The following is a 6481-nucleotide window of genomic DNA, read 5'->3' as shown; positions in this document are numbered from 1 at the left end:
AAAACGTGTGTCGGGCAGATTTATGATTAACACTTTGACTGCGATGTGCGCCATATATGGCGCATGCTTAAAAAATTTAAATTTTCAAAAAAAGCTCTTAAAAATATCAGCCAGATCATAAACTTGTGAAAAATATGACAAATAATTGACAATAGTAGGTAATGTTTTCAAAAACCTATATGATTGTCGTGCAATCGAATCATAAGAATCTTAGTAGTTGGAATGTAACCTGAAATAATGAGTGGTTACAAAAAAGAAAAAGTATTAAATAAAGGGGGTTATCCTGTTCCAATATGTTGAAAATCATTTTTTCGGTATTGGTATGGATTATAGCAGTAGAAAAATAAGTATTAGTCATTCGAAAGTTGCATAAGCTCACACAGAAACAGAATGGCACTGTAAAAAGCAAGATAAACAGTGACACAGATTCCGAGTACTGGGCTATCAATTGATAGTTACTTTTCTAGCTTTTCGTCTCACTTTAGCACCAACTAACTTCTTTTTTTGCAATTATGTCAAAGCAAGACTCAGATCAGAAGCTTGTCTTGGCATGAAGTTCAGATCCTCAGCTTCAAATACTTTAGAGCTGGAATGCCAACATCTAAAATCATTGTGATTTGGTTATAGAAACATTTCTTCACGTGTCTGACCTATTACTAGTGAAAATACATTCAGTAATCTTCAACGACTTCAGCAATTCACATCGATTTTTACTGACTATAGAACTGATCACCAAGCACCCAGGCATTTGCTACAGTTTTTGCCAATAACTTGAACAGTTGTTGGTACCATTTCATGCTTTGCTTAGAGCAGTTTTGTAAGACATCATCTAAATAAATTATAAACTTCTCATTTAGCAGCATTTTACCCCAGAATGATTTGTAGTTTGATTATTGCAGTCACAATCCGATTTCATTTGCACAGAAAATGTTTTTTTCAAGCGTTAGTACTCGTGTGATGCAAATTTTTTATTGTAGTTGAATAATAAAAGCCGTTGTACCTCATATGGCGCACATTGCCTAGAAAGATGAAAGTTTCCATCCCAGTCGACATGCACCAATAGAGGCTCACGGTTTTTATGTCAGAAGCTTGTAGAACTCGCTCAGACAAGAGCAGCGCACTAGCCCTTATCTTGCTGCCTTGTCTGTAACTTAAGTTATTCAAGTTTGAATGAGTCGCACCACAGGAATACAGGCTATTTTGCGAGTCGCAGTCAAAGTGTTAAAGCGAAAAGCACACAACACACGAATTTTGGAAATTTGGTGGTGAATGTACAGCCCGACCCACGTTTTTTGGGGCGAGCCATAATTTATTTTCTACTTTTTAGTCCACAAGAAAAACGTGGTTTTTAAAAAGTTTTTTTGATTTTATTTTCTCTTTTTTAGTCCGTTGCTACACATGAAAAACGTTGCGAGCCAATTTACTTGACTTGAGGTACGTATCGATGATAAGCAGCGTCAGCGCCTGCTCGTCTATAACGTCAGCGCCCGCACGTCATACTATATATATACTATATACCTATATTCTTTACCCAATTAACAGGGTTGGTGATTTTTTTAATTTTTTTAAAAAAATCAAAAAAATCAAAAATCAATGATTTTTTTTTATTTTTTCATGATTTTTTTGATTTATTTGATTTTTTTTTTATTTTTTCAACTCTTTTGTCTTTTTTAAGTGGTATTTTTTATGTTGCAATTAGCCTAACTAACAATAACAGTATATGGATCATAATGGATGGCTGAAAAGGGCACTTATTGCCTTCAATAATGGCCAACAGGCCAAGGTAGTGTTTACCACTTAGGGATTTTTGGGTAAACAATTATTGGTAAGTCTATTCATTAGCTTTGTAAAGTTTGTATGGAGCAAGGTAAGAAGCTAAATATTGACCATTTAACTGGCTTCAATATACAAAAACACTTCAGGAATGCAGATCTTTCAATTTATTGGAACCTAATACACACTAAAGGCAACAAGTTTATATACCAATTTGTCATTCATAGTACATTTATACTAAACCATGAATAACAATACCTCAGTATAAATTAAAGACTGCCACTTAATATATTTAAAAATATGAGAAAATAAAAAAAATCAAAAAAATCAAAAAAATAAAAAAAAATCGTGATTTTTTTTATAAAAAAAATCAAGTGATTTAATCACACGATTTAATCATTTTGATTTAATCATTGCCAACCCTGCCAATTAAGCTAATTTAGGTCTCTAATTGCTAGTTTTTATGATTATATCTGAAATTGTTAGGCAAAAATAGCCTGCATGCCAAATTTCAGATCTCTAGAGCAATCAGAAGTGGGCTAATTTTCGTAGTTGATGTTAACAACAAACAAACGCGAAGCAAAGTTAAGAAAAACGTGTTAAAAACAGGACTTGATTGGAACAACTTGGTCCTAGGGTACACAAAAAGAACATAAAAGCCTAGCGCATACTAAACGCATTATTGAGACACGGTTTTCGTTTGAAGATATGTAGAGACTCCAATATTCTCAAATCCGAGCAGCCAGAAGTGGAATCAAGTATCCTGAAATCACTCTCAGTTACAGCCATGTCGCACTGTTCAGCATGGAGGCACATGGAAGAATGAGGAGGCTTGGCGAGAGGCAAGTTGGAACGATAGCTCCTGCCATGATGTTCAGAAACACGGATGTAGAAGTTACGTGAAGTCATTGAACGTACGCAGATGCACAGCGTGCACAACTGAACTCATAGACCAGGTTTGATTGCATCCGAGCCTATTCATTTTTAGTTTTTCGAACTGATGATGGAGCTGGACTCCGAAACATTTTCAATATTGATATGGTGAATTTGCTTGGCATTTTCTTGGCTTTTAAATTCCTTGTGAACTAGTGATACGTATAAGCAGACTGATAATATGAGTACTTATATGCTATAAGTGATACAGAGTTGAATGATACCATAAAATGGCATTAGACTCCTGGGGTAACTTAGACCACTTTTAGTTTTTTTAACAAAAACCCCCAAAACTCAAAAACTATTTGACATCGAAAAATTTTGTCAATGGCATTAAAGGCCTAATACTGAGGCTGCATAATGCAATAGAAGATAAAAAATTATGCATATCTAATAGATTAAAAAATGAAAAATGTGACCCATGAAAAAGAGCTATTATTTAAAGTCTGTCATAGAACCCCCTCCAATTTTTTTATTTATTTTTTTTTTTGTGAAGCAACTCCAGGTTTTGGTGCATTGTAGAAGAACTCTTCTAGTTACATATGCAAATGACAAATTTGAGGAAAGTGTCATAGTTTGCAAATGAAGGGCACCGCCCCCAAATGGGGTAACTTGAAAAAAAAAAAAACAATCACAGTCTGAAGAGGATGAAATCACAATCCTATCAAGCAATCACAGTCTGAAGAGGATGAAATCACAATCCTATCAAGCAATCACAGTCTGGAGAGGATGACATCTCAACCAATCACAGCTGGAAAGGGATATGTAGCCGCCAAAAACTGGAAGTAAACATGCGCACTATCCTAGAATATCAGCCTGAAGGAGCCTAATGAATTAATACTTTACTGGTTGTGGTCTAATCATTGTCCAATTTGGACTATTGGTTCAAGCAGAAGTTTCCTAAAATTGCAGGCAAAACAATCATTTTATGGTTGACTTGAAAATTTGGGCAAAAATAGGCAATTTGTTCTTTTTTCCCCAGAAGAATGCATGAAATTGCCATAGGGACAAGTGAAATTAAGATTCATGGGCATATTTGTCCAGTTCACAGCTGGCTTCAGCCCAATTTTCCACTTAGGCTCATAGTCATGGGACACAAAAAATAAGAGTTTAAAATGCTTCTGCTTTGTCAATCAGCACTAGTTGGGAAAAGACCTACTTTTCTGCAATATTGTGGCTCTAATATATAATTTCAGTAGGTACAAAATCTTGCACAGGTCTCTAATATCGTATATTTTTGTTTGATTGAAAAAATTGTGGCTTGCACTTTGCAAACATATCATTTCATAAAATTTTCAACTTCTGCAGTACTTCAATGCTCCTGCCAATATATCCTAAATAATGTCATGAGAACAAGCCAAGCTAAAATGTTTATTTTAAGATTGCATAGTTGCAGTCATGGAAGAGAGGTCAGACTGCATTATCACGTGTTCAGTTGCAACTAAAGTAAAGACGAATGTTATTGCTGCTGTTTGTAGGGTAAAACTAGAGGTTTGGGGTAACGTGAGCACAGGACTTTCTAAATGAGTTTGCGGCTTGTAAATGGCTCTTCATGGTCAATGATGGCCAAGATATGGAATTCATGGCTCAAAGAAATGGAATCACGGCTTGCAAATCCATAAAACCATGGCTCAAAAAATTCAGTCATGGTTCAAAGAGTAGATATTTTCCTCACTAGTATCAGCATACCAGCACTATTATTGGAAAATTTAAATAAAAATTTGAACTAGATTAGACATTATGTAATTGAAAATGAATTTGGTTCTGAAAATTTCATGATTACTACTAACCTACAATGTTCCTCTACACTCTACAGCTCCGGGAGAGGAGTTTTCCTACTGAAGAATGAAATCTCATGGCTTCAAAGTGATACATTTTAGCATCAGTTCATTCAGAATCTTGTGAGTTAGGACTCCATTGTGCACTTTTGTTAACAATTAGATAAGAGGTAATTCCTCTGGCTGGAATCTTATTGTTCTGAAAATGGTAGAGAAGCTCTGGTTTTTGCTCAAAAGGTGGATATATTCCCATGCCAGGCATAGACTTCTGTGTCTTAGAATAATTTTCTTGAAATGAACAGGGACAAAAGGGATGAGAGTAGAAATTGCTGGGACAAAAATAATAGGACAGCGGGTAAACTTTGTCTCGGAATAATTGTATGAACCAGGACAAGACTTGCGTCCCAGCAATTATAAAACATTACAAGATATACCTTGAATTTTCAAGACAAAATGAGATGCTCTAGACAAAGTGGATTAAGGAATAACAAGTTAGCCCTAGATTGTTAATAAGCAGTTGTCAGTCATAAGCAGTTGTGGCATAATTTGGCCACCAAACTAATTTAGCAGTTAAATTATTGGGCAGATTTGACACTATATGACTGAATATTGAGTGAATGATGTCAATGTCTAACCTTTTACCATGCCTTATGCGAGAATTGTACAAGTTTAAGCGTACATTGCTAGTTAATGAACCATTGTCTATTAGTCAGACAGTTAAAAGACCTCTTTTCTCTGCCATACAAGATGCCAGGAGTCATAGGCAATATTTGGAAATTTTAAGGAGCTCAAAGCTGGGGAGACTCGTGATGACAGAGGGGTAAGCCAGACCAGCAGCCAATGTAAATCATGTGGCAATATTTACAAGGCTAATTATGGGAACACATCCTCCAGAATCTCTACCACTACAAAATGTCATATAGCAGGTGCAAGTGTTACACCACTTATCACAAGATACCAGAGTCCAAATGGAAGTAAAACCAGAACAAAGGCTGTCACTCAAGACCCTGATGCTGGACCATCTAGTGCTCCAACTGATGGACCTTAACTAGCGGACACTTAATTTAATTATAGACTTTGTCATTCAAGATTTTTCTTTATTCTTCAGCGTGAAAAAAATATATTTAATGAGCATTACAGTACAACATTGCAAATGGATAATTAAAAAATATGCAAATTTTCATTAGGCTTTTTATTTACCTTGCCAATTGTAAGTGCCATGTTAAATTACAATATGTAGCCAAAACAATCTTAATTGCCATCCCACTATTGGAATTGTCAATGAATACGTCTCAAGTTATTGTTACACATGTTGTAAAGGGTAAACTAAAAACAAAGTCTATCACATCACTAAGTGGTTTGTCTTGTTATGTCCAGTTATAAAAGATTTACATTCCAGGAAATTTTAAACCTAATTCAACCATGACAACTCATCTGTCGTCTTGTCCCAAAATTCCCATGGAGTGCTGAAAATTAGGCTTCTTGTCGGGTCTCATCTCATATCGAAAAAAGTTCCAAATGCAGGAGTCTAGCCAAAGCCAGGCATGATGCCTGTACAGCTCCAATGTCAATGCCACATTGCAACAGCACTTAACTATTTTACTGCCATTTTAAACAATCTATTTTTTAAACAAAATAAAACCACAACTTTCTAGCATAATAAAAAAAACTTCTTCATTATCATCAAACATTGAATAAAATTTTGAACTTGGACAGGGATTTTGAAATGAACTGGTTTTGAAAATTCAGATAATTTCTTTGCCCAGGCTAAGTTTATTTATACTAATCACTATTGATAAATGATAATTAATGTGCAGTAGGGTAAACGCGGTATATTCCGACATCATGGGTAATTCTGTCACCTCTCTAGTTTTTCCTTTATATTAAGCTTTGTTTTAGTTCCATGCGTTCGTTGATGGTTGAAATGGTGACGTCATACATTTGCGCGTCAAACTACTGCCAAAACACTAGGTCTTGGCCATCTAGCGGGAAAATAT

The sequence above is a fragment of the Hyalella azteca genome, unplaced genomic scaffold (genome assembly GCF_000764305.2).
Source record: "Hyalella azteca isolate HAZT.00-mixed unplaced genomic scaffold, Hazt_2.0.2 contig11532, whole genome shotgun sequence".
Taxonomy (NCBI): domain Eukaryota; kingdom Metazoa; phylum Arthropoda; class Malacostraca; order Amphipoda; family Hyalellidae; genus Hyalella; species Hyalella azteca.
The sequence above is the reverse complement of the archived record's forward strand: the minus strand, read 5'-3'. Positions refer to the sequence as shown.